Genomic DNA, 20,378 nt, shown 5'->3' with positions numbered 1-20,378 from the left:
TAGTCTAACTAGCGGTCTATCTATTTTGTCTTTTTTTTTTTTTTCAAAAAACGAGCTCTTGGATTCATTGATTTTTTGAAGGGTTGTCATGTCCCTATCTCCTTTAGTTCTGCTCTGATCTTAGTTATCTCTTGTCTTCTGCTAGCTTTTGGATTTGTTTGCTCTTGCTTCTCTAGCTCTTTTAATTGTGATGTTACAGTGTAGATTTGAGATCTTTCTAGCTTTCTAATGTGGGTGTTTAGTGCTACACATTTTCCTCTTAACTCTTAACCCTGTGTCCCAGAGATTCTGGTGCACTGTCTCTTTGTTCTTATTGGTTTCAAAAAACTTATTGATTTCTGCCTTACTTTCATTATTTACCCAGGAGTCATTCATGAGCGTGTTGTTCAATGTCCATGTGGTTGTGTGGTTTTAAGTGAGTTTCTTAATCCTGAGTTCTAATTTGATTGCATTGTGATCTGAGACACTGTTTGTTATGATTTCAGTTCTTTTGCATTTGCTCTGGAGTATTTTACTTCAAATTATGTGGTCAATTTTAGAATGCATGCCATGTGGCACTTGGAAGAATGTATATTCTGTTGATTTGGGGTGGAGAGTTCTGTGGATGTCTATTAAGTCCACTTGATCCAGAGCTGAGTTCAAGTCTTTAATATCCTTATTAATTTTCTGTCTTGTTGATCTGCCTAATATTGACAGTGGGGTGTTAAAGTCTCCCACTATTATCATGTGGGAGGCTAAGTCACTTTGTAGGCCTCTAAAAACTTGTTTTATGAATCTAGGTGCTCTTAAATTGGGTGCCTATATATTTAGGATAGTTAGCTCTTCTTGTTGAATTGATCCGTTTACCATTATGTAATACCCTTCTTTGTCTTTTTTGATCTTTGTGGTTTTAAAGTCTGTTTTGTCAAAAACTAGGATTGCAACTCCTACTTTTTTTGCTTTCCATTTGCTTGGTAAATACTCCTTCATCCCTTTATTTTGAGTCTATGTGTGTCTTTGCACATGAGATGGGTCTTCTGAACACAACACACCAATGGGTCTTGACTCTTTATGCAATTTGCCATTCCATACCCTTTAATTGGAGCATTTGGCCCATTTACATTTAAGGTTAATATTGTTATGAATAAATTTGATCCTGTCATCATGATGCTAGCTGGTTATTTTGCATACTGGTTGATCCAGTTTCTTCACAGTGTCGTTGGTCTTTATCTTTTGATGTATTTTTGCAGTGGATGGTACTGATTTTTCTTTTCTATATTTATTGCTTCCTTCAGGAGCTCTTTCTGAGTGGTATTCTCTGTATTTCCTGAATTTGAATGTAGGCCTGTCTTGCTAGGTTGGGGAAGTTCTCCAGGATAATATCCTGAAGAGTGTGTTCCAACTTGGTTCCATTCTCCCCATCTCTTTCATGTACTCAAACCAATCATGGGTTCAGTCTTTTTACAGAGTCCCATATTTCTCAGAAGTTTTATTAATTTCTTTTCATTCTTTTTTCTCTAATCTTGTCTGCATGCTTTATTTCAGCAAAATGGTCTTCAAACTCATATTCTTTCTTCTGCTTGGTCAATTTGGCTATTAATACTTGTGTATGGTACACAAAGTTCTTGTGCTGTGTTTTTCTGCTCCATCAGGTCATTTATGTTCCTCTCTAAACTGGTTGTTCTCATTAGCAGCTCCTACGACCTTTTATCAAGGTTCTTAGCTTCTTTGCATTGGGTTAGAACAAGCTCCTTTAGCTCAGTGGAGTTTGTTATTACCCATTTTCTGAAACCTACTTCTGTCAATTTGTTAATCTCATCCTCCATCCAGTTCTGTACCTGTGCTGGAGAGGTGTTGCAATCATTTGGAGGAGAAGAGGTATTCTGGCCTTTTGGGTTTTCAGCACTTTTTTTTTGTTGTTGATTCTTTCTCGTCTTTATGAGTTTGTCTAGTATTGATCTTTGAGGCTGCTGACACTTGGATGGGGTTTTTATGGGGACGTTTTTGTTGTTGTTGATGCTGTTGTTGCTTTCTGTTTGTTTGTTTTTCTTACAAGGGTCAGGCCCCTCTTCTGTAGGGATGCTGCGATTTGCTGGGGGTTCACTTCAGGCCCTATTCATCTGGTTTACTCCCATGCTTGGAGATGTCAGTTGAGGAGGCTGGAGAACAGCACAGATGAGTGCCTCCTTCTTCGTCTGGGATCTCTGACCTTGAGAGGCACGGACCTGATACCTGTAGGAATACTCCCATATAGGTTATCTGACAACCCCTGTTGGAGGTTCTCACCCAGTTGGGTGGCACAAGGAGCAGGACCCACCTTAATGAAGCACTTTGACGGTCCCTTGGTGGAGGAGGTATGCTTCGCTGGGGGAAACCCACTCGTCTGAACTGCCTGGATTTCCCAGAACTCCTCCCTTGACTGTGTGTAGTGGGGGGCTCCCCTGCCCCCACCCATGTGGCTCTCAGGTGGGCTGCCACACCACACTGCTATTCCTTTCTCTCCATGAGTCACTCCAGCCTCCTAGTCAGTTCTGACGACAGAACCTGGATACCTCAGTTGCCAGTGCAGGATTTGCATGCTGTTATGATTCTCTTTAATGGGAGCCTCCCATCACCACTGCTTCTAGTTGGCCATCTTGGCTCTGCACAATCGAATATCCTTTTTTAATGACAATATAATTTGCCTTCCACTCTACTCCCCCAACCTTAGAGAAGTGGCACTTCTCATCCTATTGACTGAGAAAATACCTAATGATATGCAGCTACTCTGAAATTTGTAATGCTTCTGAAATATTTTGCATTTTGTTAATCACAACATCTATAGAGATTGAAAGGAAAAGTTTAAAAAATGTATCTGTGGGCTGCATGATTGATTCCATCTGAATTCAATGCTTGGTGTCCACGTGGATTCCTCCATTGTGGGAAATCTTTCCTATAGACAGGTTTATGGAATCAAAAACTGGAAGGAAATCAAAGGACCCTTCCATCCAGCTCCATTATTTTATATAGCACAGAGTTCAAAGGAGGGAAAGCAACTTTTCCAAAATCACACAGCCAGATGGAATTAGTGGGAAGACCAGAACCCAGCATCCCTGTGGTCTCACTGCTGCCTGAAGCTAACTCTTTCTGGTAGCTATGGGTTAGTGGAAATTCTTTTCTGTCAGCCAGTGGCAGTGGCCTGTGGGGAGTGAATTAGGAAATGAAGGTTGGCAGGTGACTCCAGTCTCGGAGCTAGAGTGACTGTATAATTTGTCATCCTAAGTGGGACCCATTTGAGAGTGAAAAGAAGCACTATTAATAATGATGCCAGGGCAGTAGGTGAAACTAGGACTCTTCCAGGCAAGCTGGGGCATAGTGGTCACTGTGCTAGAAGCCCATGTAGACCTACGAAAGGCCTATTTCGGAGCTCTTTAAAAGCCATTTCTCTATAGGGATGTCTCACTTGGAGGAAGTTAGGCCAAGTGTCTACCTTGGCTTCTTGCCAGTTTCATGCGTTGAGAGCACAGCAGAAAAAAAAAAAAAAAAAAAAAAAAGGCCTCACATTGTGGAAACTCATTGGGAATGACTTGTCTCTTACTGTAAACTGCCAAGAGGTTTTTAGCTTCCTGTTTCTCACCCCTGCTCTACCTTGAAGCTGCAGAAAGGCTCAGAAAGGGCTGACACTCATGACGAAAGGGAACTAAGGAAGAGGGTGGCCTGTGCTGCTGATTAGATCTTAGCAGGTGACCCCATGCAGGGGAATGCCTATAGGCCTGGAGAGGGGTCTTTCCCAGTGAGAAGAGAGTGCCCTTTTCTAGTCCTGAGGTCAGAAGGATCATCAGTTCTTACAGACATCATAGGGTTACGAGCCCAGTGTCCTGGAGAGTGCCTGGGACTGGGTGCCCTTCTGGGTAACCTTAAACAAGCACTTATTTTCTTCTTAGCTTTCTAATGTATGAAATTGGAGATTGGTCTAATTTACTGCTGCTCTGGGTTAGTCAGAGTGTGATGGTCTGTGCTGCAGTAACAAATACCCTCCATGTCTGAGTGATTTCACACAACAAGGATTTATTTCTCTCTCATACTACACATTTAACTTAGAGGGACAGAGTGGGCACTGCTTTTATAGCTACTCAGGGTCCCAGGCTCCATTTCATGATGCATGATTCACGAAGCTACAGCAGGTATAGGAAAGTGGGAATTGAGTGCTGGCAACTAAATACTTGCACCTAAAGTAACATGTACCATTCACATCTCGTTGGTCAAAAGCAGCCACATGGTCACACCTAAACCTCAAGAAGGTAAAGAAGAGCAGCCTTACCGCGTGTCCAAAAGTTGGACAATCAGAATAAATATTTATAAATGCTCCCATGACTAACCCACCCTCAAATTTTCTTAATTTTAAATGTTACATTGGAAAGATCGTTTCCTTTTTACTCCCTAAATAAAATCAAATTGAGATGCACACAATATTAAATAGGTAGAAGTGAAGTTAATTTGGTTGCAATGAGAGTTGATAACCTAGACCTTCACCCTTTAGTGACAGCGTGATCTTTGTCTTTTTTAGGAAGATAATATGATAACATTGGAGATGATAGATTGGGGAGGGAAGTACAGGGGAGAAAGGAGACCAGTTAAGTGACTTTTTAGAGTTCGTTAGACAAAGGAGAATACAAATGAGGGCTGGACTAGAGGATGGGATAGGAAGGTATATCAGTTTTCTGTAGCTGCATAACAATTACCCCAAAATTAGTCACTTTAAGCAACACATTTAGTATCTCAGTTTCTGTGGGTCAGGAATCTGGGCATGGCTTAGCTGGGTCCTCTGATTTGAGGTTTCTCCCCAGCTGTGGTTAAGGTGATGACAAGGGTTCCTGTTATCTGGAAGTTCAACTGGGTCAGGATCCTTTTGCAAAGACTCTTAGGGGTTGTTGGCAGGACTCAGTTTCTTGCTCGCTGTTAGCTGGAGGTCACTCTCAGTCCTTTACCAGGTAGCTCTCTCCATTAGAACAAACAGAGCCAGAAAGAGAATGGCAGCAAGATGGAAGTCTCAGAATTTTGTAACCTGATAACAGAAGTGGCATTCCATTGTGTTTGCCATGGTCTATTGCTTGGAAGTCTCGAGGTCCAGCCCATGCTCAGGACTTTACATAAGGGGACTGCACTAGGGTGCAGACACCAGGAGGGAGACCACTGGGAGCCACATCAGAAGCCACCTACTACAGGAGCATCTGGAAGAAGTGAAGAAACCTGAGCTGACATGAACAAGACTGAGGATTATGGGGATAAAGAAGGAGTAGGCAGTGCCTCCAGAGCTTTAGTTTGGGCCAGGATGATTGCTGATGCTATTATTTGAAATGAGCATGGCAAAGTGAGGAGATGGGAAATGGGTTAAGCCTTGAAGCATTAAATGTCAAACTGAGCATGAGTCATTCTGGGCCCCTGGCTACTCAGAAGCCCAGTAGAAAGGAACTCTTGACTTCTTCTGACAGGGCACCCACAGTCATCCTGCTCCATTCTCTCTTACTCTTCTCTATGCCTTAGGGTTTGTACTGACTAAGGGAATTCAGAGTGAGGTTCCCAGCAAGCAGAGGTGATTAAAGTGGCTTTAACAGTCCAGTCATTTCCATGGAAATTACTAGGCTCTGACTCTTGTGCCAGGTCCGTACATCTGCTGCTAGAGCTGAAGAATCAAAGAGGCCAACTTAAGCCCAAACTTGCATGAGGCTTTAAGGAGACCATGAAAAAGACTGGGCTTTACACAGTCAAGCCTGCCCGGCTCAGCTCTTTTTGAGAAACATGGCAAGTGGCTTATTTAACATTATTTTTTTCCATGTGTGTAAACTTCCTAAAAGGTTGACCTAAATGAGTTCTTAGCAAGATCTGATAGCCCAGGACAATGAAATAATCCGTTTTAATAGGATTACAGGCTGCGCTAAGGGAGACTGGCAGCTTTTAGGCTCTGCATTTTAATATGTGCTTAAAGAAAGCACAGGAGAGAGGAGACAGAAGACAGGTTTCCTGTGTTGTTTTGCCCTCCCTAAACTGCTGATATCTCTAGCTCACAGTATCTTTGGCTGCTCAAACCGAGGACATCTGGGATCCTCTTCTGGCATTGTCTCCAGGTAGTTCTGAGTCTTTCTGCCTCTCTGAACTTTCATGAAAGGATACAGTGAGCTGAACAATCCCTCAAGGATAGTACAGTAATTAGGGCCTGGTTTCTTCGGGTCATCCTTCCCCCAAGGTCTCCTCCTAGCTCCCTTATTTCAGGTTCTTGATTGCATGAGTCAGCAGGAAAGAGACTATAGACTTGACCCAGGGAGTCTCTGAGAGAGATTCTGTGTGCTGGAGCCTGGGCTGTTCCTGGGTCTCAAGACACCGGTCATGGATGTTCACGATGCAGAGTCTCTGTAGTGCTCACTGTGGAAAGTGCTGCCATGTGGGAAAGGGGGTGTATAAAGCATTTCCCTAGTGCAAAGCAGACCTGTGAGTAGCAGGCCTTCCCTCCTTCACTTACGTTTGGAGAGGGAATGCTGGTTGACATGCAGGAGGACCTGATCTGAATTTTAAATGGAATTCCTTCTCCAACGACGTGTTCTGTGAATGGCAAGGCCAATCAAGAAGAAAAAAAATTAAATTCCATCCTCACAAAGGCAGGTGACACTCGTGTCAGATCAGTAGCAAACTGTTAATTAAGAATATATTCTGCAAAAGGACCCATGCTCAGTGCGCCAGAATGCCTTAAGTCAGCGCTTTAAAGGCAATAAAGTTAATTTGAAAATGTATTCATTGAGTCATAATGAGTGAATGAAAACAATATTTTGTCAAAGTTTCATTCAATTAAAGAAGCACAAAGAGGCTATCTTATTAATCACCAGTTTGAATGTTCTGAATGTCAACTTAGTTTAAAAAAAAAACTTATTTTTTAGCCTCAATCAAGCTCCTTGCGTTGCTAACAAGAGCCAATCTGCTTATTTGAAGCTATGATATTTTTTCTGCATATGGACCATATATATATATACACACACACATGTAATATATATGTATTTCTTATTCATTATTCATTATTACCTGGTCCACACTTTGGATTTCTCTTGCCTTGTCTTGAGAGTGGACCACACTCTGCTTTGCCCAAAATGGCCCAAGATCAAAAGTGGCTATTTCTTAAGATAAATGAGTGAGGTTATAAATGGAATCTGAAGCCAGGGAATAGCAGAGTAGGAGGAGCAAAATCAGCCAATTCATCAACGCTCCTTTATTAAGCACTTGTTTTGTGCACAGCACCATGGGGATATAGAAAGTACGTGAACCAGAGTGCCTGCCTCTAGTTGGCTTTTTTTTTTTTTTTTTCCTGAGATGAAGTCTTGCTCTGTTGCCCAGGCTGGAGTGCAGTAGTGCGATCTCAGCTCACTGCAAACTCTGCATCCCAGGTTCAAGCAATTCTCCCTGTCTCAGCCCCCTGAGTAGATTTTAAGAAAGACGATGTTAGTGAGTGAGTAGAAGGACAACCTCAGAGGGCAGGGATCATGCCTATCTTGTTTGTGGTTTATATGTCCAGTGGCTTGATTAATGCATGATGTTAAAAAAAAAGGTGTTATTTGAATGAATGAATGTGGAAAATAATGAGGGCAAATGGTGTTCAGGAAAAAGAGCAGTTTTGGAATCACAGAGCATGCAGACATATGCCAAGAGCGCAGCTGTCCCTGGGTCTGGTGTCTTGTCTTCGTCCCTGTTTTTATCTGCCAACCAAAGCCATCCAGTATTTTAAAGCTCTTTTAGCTTTTTCTCTAAGTTATCTCCCTTGATCTTGAAGCCAAAAGAGATCTCCCGCTCCTTGGGTTGCAATAACATTTTATTTCAATCAGTAATAAGACATTTATAAGACATCATATATTTCAATGGAGGCTAGTAGGAAGAAATGAGCTAGACTTTTTTTTTGAGAAAATATTTAATTTTTAAGATAATCCCAGGATAAAAGTACTGTCATTATCTCCTTCTTACAGCAGTGGATACAGGCACAGGAAGGTTAAGGAACTTACCAAAGAGCCCACAGCTGCCATGAGGTGGTCCAGAATGATACTAAGGTCTGTTGGGCTCCATCCCCTTTCACGTTCACCAAGTCATGCTGTTTTCTTTTCTCCTCTCTTCTGTCCTCCCATCCCGGATCCTTCCCCTGCAATGCTCTTGGTTGATTTACATCTTATAGCACTTGAAGATTTTACCCTTGTGGAGGGTGATGGGCATAGCATGTCTTGTTCTATGTTCACTACATTGCACAAGATACTCTAACTTGTCTTCGATAAACAGAGACAACCACATTTCCACTGCCCATGCCTTAACCCTTACTGAATGCATTTCCTGCTTCTATAGTCCAAATGAGGCCCGCAATTACTTCCCCTTTTTGCCAAACTCCCTGGTCTCAGCTGAGAAGCCAAGTGAATAGGGGACAGCCAGGACTCGAGACTGAGGCTTGTATATGATGAACCATACTCCATTTAACGCTTAAAGCTGATACGGTGAGCCCAGTGTTATATGCATCTTAGAATTCAAAATTCAAACCCAACAAATATTTAGTAAACACCATAAGCAGAGATGTAGTCCTTAAAGATTAAAAGAGAGGGAGGGGACAAGGAAAATGAAAAAGAAAATACTGTTACTTCCTGGAGCGTGGAAGTGTGACAATAATGTCTCAGAAATAAGGCTAGATCAGAGGGCTCTTCAAGGCCAATTCAGTCCTGGGACCTATGTTCCCTAGGCTCCAGGCCATCCTGCCTGGGAACTGGTGGTGGGAAAACTGATATGGGTTTGCTGTCATTATCACACCCAGTCTACCTGGCCTTCCTCATACCCAGGATGTGTACTTATGTACAGGCTCTCCACATTTGAGAGGTGGCCTGTCTGTGGTCACAGGTCAGATGACATCACCTGGCACCAGTGAAATTAAAATGCCAAGTCTTAGCCCCCTCGGGGCTGTACTCAGATAATGCAGCTCTAACTGCAGAATGCGACCTTGGCTCCTTCAAGGACAAGAATAGGTGACCCAATAATTCTGATCTGGGTGGAAACCACATTTGCTAATGCTGTCCACACTCAGACTCAGGAGGCCTCCAGCATGGCCAGCCGGTTCTTCTGGATGTCTACTCAGTTCATTTTCACTTCTGCTTTAATTTTCACCTTTGTTGCTTGGGTTTCTGCTTGATTTCTCAAACTAATCTCTCTTTACCCTACAGTTGACTTGGTCTCCTGATTACAAGAGGCCTTCTGTGATACTCTGACCCTATTTTCTTATTGCACTTCAGCTTCTGACCCCATACGATGGCCTCAGTCTCAGAATTTGTATTTTGGGAAGGAATATACTTGACCAAGCTAGTTGTCCTGTCCTAGTCCAGCTGTAACCCCTTTACTTAGAGCTTTTTTCTAATTAACCCCTCCTGGGTGCCTACATACCTTTGTGAGCCAGGTCATACTACCTGCCAGCCCTGCCCAAAGCCAAGTTCACCCTTGAACTGTTTTTGCTTGGGTCATCAAGAAATGGAACTTCTGTGTATTTCAAATCTCTAAGACGAGTTTGCAGAGATGCTTCTGGGCTCCTTTTCAGTGATGATTTATGCATGGTGAGTAGGAAAGCATGCTGTTTTATTCCTTTTAAAAGTTAGTAATGACTTGTGGGAGAACAGTACATCTATATCTGCATCAGTTCCTTTCTCTGTACCTGTGTCTCTTTCTCTATCTAAATCTGTATATCTACATCTATATTTGAGTATATAGAGATACAATCATGTGAATTTAGTAGTGCAGTAGAGCTTTGCCATGCCATTGTCCATTATTTATGTTTGACCTAGTAGATTTTGACACTTATTTGCAATGCAAAGATGCCAAGTTGTATCATGCCTGTCAAGAAATATATATGTAAATATAGGTCAATCCCTTCAAGGGAAATAAAAATATATGGTGTTTGTGCTAAGGAGATGCTCATATTCAAATCTTGTTAGCATAATACCCACTAGTAAAATGAGACTCTTATTAAATGACCTAGGGTGAGTCCATCAAATTCTCAGAACCTCCGTTTATCAACAGAAAAAAAGGATTTAGACCAGGTGATCTCTGAGGGTAGGCCAACTCCTAGGATACAAAAGTTTTTTGATATTTGTCATTATTTAATGAATAGTTTTTACTCAAAATCTGGTCTTACAGAATCTTTTTATAAAATCACAATGGCATGCAGAAGAACAGAATGCTCCTGGGTCTGGGTTGTATCTCAGTCAAGGTATAGTTAGGAAATCAATGCTGGGTAGCTCAGCAGGGAGAGTTTAATACAAGGAACCCATTACAAAATGTTGGAAGCAGAGTGAAGCCAAATGGGACAGACAAGCAACTCAGAGATTAGCAGTAGTGGAAAGTCAGCATCATCCTTGAGTTTTAGGGATAAAGAGGAGATAATTTTGTCAAAGCACAAAATCTCAAATCCTGGACTCCTAGGGGGAGATGAGACGAGGGAGGGACATACTAGTGATAGCTAGAACCATCGCTACTTCCAGGAGTGTCACTTGAAGCAGAAAGAGAGAGAGCACAGGGCAGAAATAGCTTGCCTTGTTTTTGCCCCTACTGCTCCAAATGATCTCAGAAACTAAAGGCAGCCAGAGGGCGAGTCTGGGATCCACCGTTTGCAGCACTCACCCCCCTGCAATACCAAGCAGGCAAGGGAAGGGCTAGGGAAGGATCTGAGGGCAAGCAAGCAATTGGCTGGCCGAAGCAGGCTGGGAAATACTCTCTTAGGCCTTTATGAGTCCCATCCTAGCACAGCTTTCCAACGACCTGGCTGCCTGAGAAGGGGACTCATATGTGGAAAAATGTTTCTTAGACCTTTTCACCCACTATCACCTAACATTTGGATTGACGTGGTAAGCAGCTTCCAGGTTCTCAGTTGTAACAAATGTGTGAGACTTTCAATTAACAACTATAGTTCCTGAACACCTGCTATGTGCCAAGCAGTTTATATGCAATAGTTCCTTCTATCCTCTGGCAGCCCTACTCGGAAGACACAAATACCTGTATTTTAAAGATGAAGAAAATAAAGTAAGTAAGATGGAGCCGTGTGCCCAAAGGTCACAGCTGGATTTGTAGGGGGTAGATAGAACTCAACTCAGGAAATTTTGACTTTAAAACTCTTTCTCAAATAGAGACAAGGCTAAGTCAGTCAGAGCTCACCATTCTATAAGGAATGGCATTTTGATTTCTGGAAGCAACCACTTCAAAATGCCAGGAAGCAACAGCAACAGCAAACACTACGGGAGGGAGTAACCACCGGGCCTCAAACCTTCCGAGAAGTGTCTGCCTGGAGAGCAGCACCCCTCCCTGCCAGCCCCTCCCATTCAGGGGGCTTCCGGCTTCTTATTCTTCCTGGCAGCTTGTTGGGATCATGCACTTCTTGGCCCCTATAACCAGATTTCCTTATTTACAGAATCACACTTGGCTGGTAAATGTGCTTGGGGAAAATAAGATAATACAGATGCTATTAGGAAGAAATTGCTGAGTAAGGCCATTAGAGCCAAGAGTAAAAATGAGGTGGGGAGATAAGTGGATTGTTTTTCCCTCTCTGAAGAGATGGAAGGCTGGTGGCAATGATAGTGAAGAGCTGGAATGCAAGCGGCAGAAGGTGAAGGCAGGGAAGGACAGGATGGGAATGGAAAAATGCTGAGTGATGCAAACAAGTAGACGAGCTCCAGCAGCTGATCATCTGGGAAGTAAATGCAAGGAGCAAGAGGGCAGCTGTCTGGAATCCAGACAACCCAGGGTACATGGCCCATGTACCCTTCACACTAAAAGAGAACATTGTTGGGATGAGGACTTAGGGGTTATATACTAGCATGAACGTGGAGCAAGCATCCAGGAATACTCATGGGTACTTAGGAAGCATCCAGGAATTTGAACGGGATTCAACACTTAGAGCTATGGTTTGAATATATCCCTCAAAGTTTATGTTTTGGAAACTTAATCCCCAATGCCACAGAATTGGAACATGGGGCCTAAGAGAGGTGGTTAGCTCATGAGAGCTCTGTCCTCAGGTATGGATTCATGCTGTTATCTCAGGAGTGGCTTAGTCATCAGGAGAATGGGCTTGTTATGAAAACGAGTTTGGCCACATCTCTCTCTTGCTCTCTCTTTCACTGTCTCTTGCCCTTCCATTCTCTACCATGGGTTGACACAGCACAAAGGCCCTTGCGAGATGTGGACATCTTGATATTGGACTTCCCAGCCTTCAGAACAGTAAGAAATTCCTTCCTTCCTTCCTTCCTTCCTTCCTTCCTTCCTTCCTTCCTTCCTTCCTTCCTTCCTTTCTTTCTTTCTTTCTTTCTTTCTTTCTTTCTTTCTTTCTTTCTTTCTTTCTTTCTTTCTTTCCTCTTTCTCTCTTTCTCTCCCTCTTTCCCTCTCTCCCTCCCTCCCTCCTTCCCTCCCTTCCCTTCCTTCCCTCCCTTTCCTTCCCTCCCTTCCCTTCCTTCCCTCTCTTCTCTCCCTTTCCTTCCCTCCCTTCCCTTTCTTCCCTTCCTTTCACTTCCCTTCCCTTCCTTTCCCTTCCTTTCTCTTCCTTTCCCGTCCCTTCCCTTCCTTTCCCTTCCTTTCTCTTCCTTTCCCTTCCCTTCCCTTCCCTTCCCTCCCCTTCCTTTCCCTTTCTTCCCCTTGTCTTCTCTTCCTTTCCCTTGTCTTCCCTTGCCTTCCTTTCCCTTCCTTTCCCTTGCCTTCCCTTCCCTTCCCTTCCCTCCCCTTCCTTTCCCTTCCCTCCTCTTCCTTTCCCTTGCCTTCCCTTGCCTTCCTTTCCCTTGCCTTCCCTTGCCTTCCCTTCCCTTGCCTTCCCTTGCCCTCCCTTGCCTTCCCTTCCCTTGCCTTCCCTTGCCCTCCCTTCCCTTCCCTTCCTTTCCTTTCCCTTCCCTTCCCTTCCCTTCCCTTCCCTTCCCTTCCCTTCCCTTCCTTACCCTTTCCTTTCCTTTCCTTTCCTTTCCTTTCCTTTCCTTTCCTTTCCTTTCCTTTCCTTTCCTTTCCTTTCCTTTCCTTTCCTTTCCTTTCCTTCCCTTCCCTTCCCTTCCCTTCCCTTCCCTTCCCTTCCCTTCCCTTCCCTTCCGTTCCCTTCCCTTCCCTTCCCTTCCCTTCCCTTCCCTTCCCTTCCCTTCCCTTCCCTTCCTCCCTTCCTTCATCTTTTAAGACAGAGTCTCACTCTGTTGCCCAGGCTGGAGTGCAACGTCATGATCACAGCTCACTGCAGCCTCAACCTCCCAGGCTCATGTCATCCGCCTGCCTCAGCATTCCAGGTAGCTGGGATTGTAGGTGAACATCACCACGTCTGGCTATTTTGTATTTCTTTTAATAGAAACTGGGTTTTGCTGTGTTTCCCAGGCTAGTTTTGAACTTCTGAGCTCAAGTGATCCACCCACCTTGGCATCCCAAAGTGCGGGGATTACAAGCATGAACCACTACACCCAGCTAGTTTATTTTCTGTATAAATTACTCTGTCTGTAGTATTCTCATATAGCAACACAAAATGAATGAAGACAAGTAGGATCCTCATAAACAGGTCACCCATCTTCCTGAGCCTCAGATTCTTGTTTTAATTGATCAAAGGTGTTAATAATATTTCTTATTGCATATGGCAGAGGTGAAGATCAAGTGAGGTAACTGATATGATAGTGCTTTACTGATTGGTAAAAACCATGCAAAGATTATTTCTGATATGTCTATCCCATGCCCTAAAATTGCTTCTCTTAATGGTATTTAGTGTGGAAAGTGGTAACATACTGTCCCATGCCGGTCCGAGTGGATAGAACTTGGGGAGTTCTGATTTTCAAGCTCTTTCTCAAACAGAGGCAAGGCCAAGTCAGGCAGAGTTCACCATTCTATATAGAATGGCATTTTGATTCCCGGAAGCAACAGCTTTGTTGCTTTCACCTCTTTCACAAGAGATGTGGCCAAGTGAGAGGATGTGTGAAGGGCTACACCCAGTGCAGTGGAAGGACTAGCACAACTGGGGGCAAAGAGACCATGGGCATGAAGGACCTCATGTGGTAGATGTGGGTCAGGGTGGAGAGATTGGTGGGATTAATTCGTCTGTGAAGCTACACAGGGCAAAATTAGGAACAGTGTTAAATATTTCAGAAAGGCATATTTCAGGCATGGTTCAGCATGAAAGGAAGACTTATTAGTAATTCCAGTTAGCCAAACATTAGATGGGCTACTTTGTGAAGTAGTGAGTTCCCTGCCATCAGAGGTGTTCAAACTGAGGCTGAATATTTTGGAAGAAATACTTTATACTACTTGGTTGTACTAGGTGGTCTGAGAGACCTCTCATAGCCCAAACTTACTGTGAATTTTGTTTTTTTTTTAGCTCTACTCAAATGTGACTCAGTTCTCAATAAGGATACACCTTGATGGTAAGAAAAGATCCAGACAAGGAAGGCACAGGGATCCCAAAGAGGGACCAATTCTTTCTCTAAAAGCAGCCCAGAGCTTTCACAAGAGGCAAAGCTAATGATGATGGCATCCCTGGCTGCTGGGAGAAATGCTGGTAGCTTTTCCAGCTCTGCGAGACAACACTTGCCCCCAACAGATGACTTTCATCACAGATCATCCTGTCAAATATCCTGGAGAATAAAGTGAGACATGTAATAAGATTCCAATTTAGCAAGTGGGGTAATCAGGAATCAGAAAAATGGTCACTCACTACAAATTGCAGAGTGGGGCTGGCTGGGATCTGAAGAGCTCAGTTATTACAAACCTCTCATTTTACAGATGGGAACACTGAGACCCAGGAAAGCAGAATGATTTGCCTCAATTCACATTATGATTGGTGGCAGGGTCAGTGCTGAATCATTCTTTGGTCATGTGTCACATGATATCTCCCAGTTCATTATTTAGGAGTTGGAAAAAGGGACCGATATGCTCTCCTGGAGACAGTCAGATCAGAGAGACTGTGGACCTTCTTTTCCAACCTGCTGTCCCATCCTGAGCCTTTGGGGAAAGCGTTTCAAGTAAATGAAGAATTTCTGGAGCCCAGCAGAATTTGAGGTCTGGTAGAGAAGAAGCTACAGATGACCAGCTAACCACCAGCTCTGCTTTTCTTCACCCTGCAAAGGGATAGAAAAGCTACAATATGGCTGGGCGTGGTGGCTCATGCCTGTAATCCCAGCACTTTGGGAGGCCAAGGCATGCAGATCACTTGAGGTCAGGAGTTTGAGACCAGCCTGACCAATATGGTGAAACCCTATCTCTACTAAAAATACGAAAATTAGCTGGGTTTGGTGGTGGGCACCTTGTAGTCCTAGCTACTTGGGAGGCTGAGGCAGGAGAATCGCTTGAACCCAGGAAGCAGAGATTGCAGTGAACCAAGATCATGCCACTGCACTCCAGCCTGGGCAACAGATGGAGACTCTGTCAAAAAAAGAAAAGAAAAAGAGAGAGAGAGATAAAGAAAGACAGAAGGAGAAAGAAAAAGTTATAATACATGCCCTTTGTGATCACTGGAGCAGCAAAAGGTAGTAGATTCAGCAGCAGCAGCAACAGGTTTGGGTTATTTGTCATGCTACACAGCCTTATCACCGTAATTACATCAAGAACAAGTTTTCTATTTGAAAAAGGAGCTGGAGTACAAGAGGCACCTCCCACCAAAACAACAGGTGCATTGGCGGCACCTGTCACTGCTGCTGCTGCTGGTGCCTGGTGTCTTGGCGCAGACTGGCTTTGCTGGACCTCAGCTGGACAGAATGGGCAAGGAGGCCTCCAGCCTGCAGGCCCTGGGACTTAGGTGATGAGTGAGGCTTTCTTTAGTCATTTTCCAGAATTGTCACTTTCCTGCCTGACTGGAAGGAGAGAGAGACAAAAATAGAGACAGAGAAAGGCAGGAAAGTTTGAGGAAGGGGTAACATATATGTTCCAGAGGAACTAGCAAAATGAGAAACCCCAGAAACTCTCAGGACAAGACAGTATTTAGATATTGAGACTGATATGAGGGAGAGAAGAAGATATTATTCTCGACACATTATAAGTGACACACACGCACACACACACACACATATATATAGTCATTTCCCATCCTAAATGAGTAAATAACAGCAGCAAGATGAACAAGACGAACTGGGTCCTGAATGAGTGGTTAACCTGGCTAGTGGCATTTCCAGGAAAATATACAGGGAAGTACAGGGAGGTGGGAGTGGAGTGAGAGACCCCTGCATGCTAGCTCTGGGTGTGCCCGCGAGAGGCCTTGCACAGAGGGAAGGTGGAAGGGGACAGGGTGGAGAGAATGCTGAAGGCAAATTGTCTGTTTCCTTGAAACAGTGTGGCTAAAAAGAGCCAGGCTTGGATTATGAGTTAGGAGACCTGGGATTGAATCTGGCCTCTATCGCTAACTCACTGAACACCTAGTCCAGAGCTTAAATTCTTTAAGTCCTGGTTTGTTCATCTACATAGCAACATGACACAGCATTCATATCTATAAGGGAGTTGTGAGGATAAATGATATGCAACATTTTTCTTGGACTACATATGTAGCTTATTATATATTTTATAATATAGTATATATATTATAAACATATAAAACTGCCATTATTTAAGTTTCCTTTCAGTAAGGCACCAGCTGCAGCAGCAGTGGCAGGTGCTGCCAATGCACCTGTTGTTTTGGTGGGAGGTGCCCCTTGGACTCCAGTTCCTTTCTCGAATGGAAAGCTTGCTGAATGCAGTTTTATATAGGAGGCATCAACATTTATTAAGGGCACTACACGAGCAGATCATTGTGATTACTTAAGTGAAACATACCTGTTGAGAAAAACCAGGTCCTCCCCATAAGATGCTTAACATCTGTTGGTGAGGGGGAGAGATATATAGTCACAGCTAACCATGATCCTCAGTGGCCGGGTGACACAATAGTGACATAGACAAAGAGCAAGGAGAGAGTTGAGAAAGAGCTGAATCCCAACTGGTGAGATGAGAAAAAACTGGATGGATAGCTTTAAAACTGGTTGTGATCTAGCTTTGATCTAGCTTTGAAAGTTGAGTGAGAAGTACTGGGCTTGCTGTAAAGAATTGCTGGAAATGGGTATAATCCCAGCACTTTGGGAGGCCGAGGCGGGCAAATCACCTGAGGTTAGGAGTTCAAGACCAGCCTGGCCAACATGGCGAAACCCCGTCTCTACTGAAAAAAAAAAAAAGCTGGGTGCAGTGGCACACACCTGTAATCCCAGCTACTCAAGAAGCTGAGGCAGGAGAATCACTGGAACCCGGGAGGGAGCCAGAGGTTGTGGTGAGCTGAGATCCTGCCACTGCACTCCAGCCTGGGTGATAGAGCAAGACTCTGTCTAAAAGAAAAAAAAAAAAAATGCCAGAAGTGGGAAGTGTAGGTGTCACAACCAGGGGGCAGGCAAAGTGCATCTTTATTGAGAACTTCCAGCTTGTCATCTTCCTGGGCTGCTAGAAGAAGGGAAGCACCATTTCTGGGATCTCTGCCTCTCATATCGGTGGCAGCTCCTCCCTATCCCTCCTATACAGGATTCACATCTGACGGGCACTGTCACTAGCTTGAGATGACTAGTGCGTTGGAGACCCGACCCTGGTAAATGGGATTCCAACTGGGTCCCCAAGATCTGAGTTTTGTATCTTGTTTCTGTCTTTTGCAGATGTATGACCCTGGGCCTCAGTTTCCCTTTCTGCTACAAATTATGTCACAGCATTTGCTGTAATGATTACATTAGATAAAACACAAATACACATTAAAAAATGTTGCATGAATGTTACTTCCTGCTCTCGTGTTCTGTAGATTATTTAATGGAGTTATAAGAATAAAAATGAAAAAAAAATATTTTTATTTTAATTGACAGGATAAAAACAACAGTATAAGAAACTCTCATAGAATGACCTGAACCAGCAGTGAAGCTGGGCTCTGTTATTATCAGGAAGGTACCCAAGAGTTATCTTTATTGCTCACTTAGGAGTTTTCTTTGCTGTATGCTGGAAGTTGTATCTCTTAACTTACAGAGAAGCCCTTTACAACGTGCAATGATTGGCAAAATTAACTTTGAGCAGCTGAACTCGTTGCCAAGGACAATACAAATGGGGAGGTAGTTATTTTTTTCCTCTTGTGATGTTTTGGGGGCAATTTACAATGGATGAGCATTTTATTAAAAAAAGGAAGCCATGACTTTTCTCTCATCTGCAAACTCTGCATAGGTAGCAAAAAGTAACTCCAGTTCAATGTGCAAACGCTGCAGATACCATGCTCTAGAATTCTACACACATTAAGTTCATCTCATGTAATTGCCTTCCCAACTCAGAAAGAGAGAATAAAGATCCCAAACTGGCTCCTGGATCATGTCCAAGATATTTCAAATATGTGATATGACAAAATAAGAGTGGGGCGTTTTATTCCTCCAGGGCTTGGAGAAGGGAAATTCCTGACCACATAATTATATTCTGACCTCCTGAAATTTACCCTACCCCTGCACTTTGGATGGATAATGCTATGCTTTCCCTTCTGATTGGGGGCTTTGTGCTATACGGAAAGAGACTTCTCATTTTGTTCACCTACCCCTGGCTAAAGTGGCTGCTTTCTGCCCTAACAATGTCAGTCTTCTGTACTGTGTGAAGATTTAGAACATCTGCTGTGTCTGATGTTAAGTGTGCTCTGAACTTAACAAATTGCATTGTAGTAAATCGACAAAACCCTGTTGATATAAAAGCAGACTTCCGTGCCTGAAACACAGGCTGGGAATCAGGACCCAATGAACATGTCAACCATGCAACTTGTCCAGATATAACAGTCTCAATTTCTAAAGTCGAATACCAACAGGTATGGAAAAAGAGAGAGGTAGAATCCAGCTAAAATAAGGGTTAGCTGTGCTTGCATTTGGCTGAATGCATCTTGTTCTTAAAATAATTGCACAGTTAGATTTGAATTGTTTTTTCTGTTTGGTTTTGTTTACATTTGTATTGTTTTTTCAAGTAGTCCTTTCATAAGATAATTTATGTCTGTAATAACATCCTTAACAAAACTGGCTAACCCAATTAAAATATGAATTTCAAAAATAGATAAAGTAAAACATAGATTCTTTGTATTACTACGATAGTTTCCGTGAATAACGCTGGTGACCTCCTGTAAACAAGCTTCCTCTTTCCAGATCATAAAAGATTTCCCAGAATCAAAAGAAGCACAGACAAGTTGGACTCCATCTGTGGCTATTTGGTCCACAGATGATTCAGTACTAGGGGCATTTTAATTTTTAGGAGACAGTCTCTCTGATGTTACTCTTAACTTTGCAATATGTTCATAAATAAAAATATTTTAAGAATAAAGTTGTACTAATAGATTGAGTCTCTAATGTGCCTTATTTCTATTCCTCTTCTTTCTTCTCCAATCGGATTCCTTTCAATAAAGGTAACCATCATGTTCAATTGAAAGACTATCCACCCAAAGTTTTTTTTCTTTTTTCTTTTTTTTTTCTTGAGACAGGGTCATGCTCTGTCGCCCAGGCTGCGGTGCAGTGGTGTGATCACAGCTCACTGCAGCCTTGACCTCCCAGGTTCAAGTGAACCTCCCACCTCAGCCTCTCGAGTAGCTGGGACTACAGGTGTGTGCAACCATGCCCAGCTATTTTTTTTTTTTTTTTTTTTTGCAGTTTTTATAGAGACAGGGTTTGGCTATGTTGCTCGGGCTAGTCATGAACTCCTGGGCTCAACTGATCTGCCCGCCTTGGTCTCCCAAAGCGCTGGGACTACAGGCTTGAACCAACGCACCAGACCCGTCCAAACTTTTTAACAGGCTTATAAATATTAAACCTGTTGTGTGTATATGTGTGTTTTTTTCCACCTATGTCTATTCTACAGCTTACTTTTTTCACTTAATGATATAATTGTAAGAAGTCGTTCCATGATAAAACATGTTCTCTTGGAGAAACACTACCTTGAGTTCCATGATATAAATGTACCATAGTGTACCAAGTCATTTTCTTATTGATGGACACTTACGATGCTTTAAACTAGTTCCTCCTATAATTATACAGTGAAAATCCTTGAATGTGTCATTTTGCATCTGTGACAAGTAGTTTTCTATGGTAGGTACCTAGAAGTGAAATTTCTGGGTTGAAGGATATGCATATTTTAAATTTTAATAGAAACTGCCAAACTTATCTCCAAAAATGTACCAGTTGACACTCCCATCAGCAGTATTTAAGAACCTGTTTCCATACACCTGAGCCAATGTTTGCTATTAATATTATTTTAGTATTTTATAAACTGATGAGTGAAAGTGGTATCTCATGCTTTTAATTTGCCTTTTAATTGGGTTACTAATTTAGCGACTTTGCATTTGCCATGATCTCTTTGATCATGCCTATAATACAAAATGAGGGCTGGGCACGGTGGCTCACGCCTATAATCCCAGCACTTTG

The 20,378-nt window shown here is 43.0% G+C and overlaps 1 long non-coding RNA gene across 4 annotated transcripts; it reads left to right on the top strand.

Moving 5' to 3' along the window:
* Nucleotides 1–5,922: 5,922 nt before the first annotated feature.
* LOC123574474 (uncharacterized) lies at nt 5,923–19,298 on the top strand. 4 transcript variants are annotated; one of them, XR_006699403.2, is made up of 5 exons: nt 5,923–6,083; nt 12,167–12,225; nt 13,181–13,262; nt 14,333–14,378; nt 17,613–19,298. It is a non-coding gene; the product is annotated as an uncharacterized lncRNA (long non-coding RNA). The 4 variants fall into 4 exon arrangements; XR_010588250.1 differs by having other exon boundaries at nt 5,923–8,042; XR_010588251.1 differs by lacking the exon at nt 5,923–6,083 and adding an exon at nt 9,246–9,572.
* The last annotated feature ends 1,080 nt before the right edge of the window (nt 19,299–20,378 follow it).

This window comes from Macaca fascicularis, chromosome 7, assembly GCF_037993035.2.
Source record: "Macaca fascicularis isolate 582-1 chromosome 7, T2T-MFA8v1.1".
In the NCBI taxonomy this organism is placed as follows: domain Eukaryota; kingdom Metazoa; phylum Chordata; class Mammalia; order Primates; family Cercopithecidae; genus Macaca; species Macaca fascicularis.
This window is presented reverse-complemented; position numbering and strand designations above follow the sequence as displayed.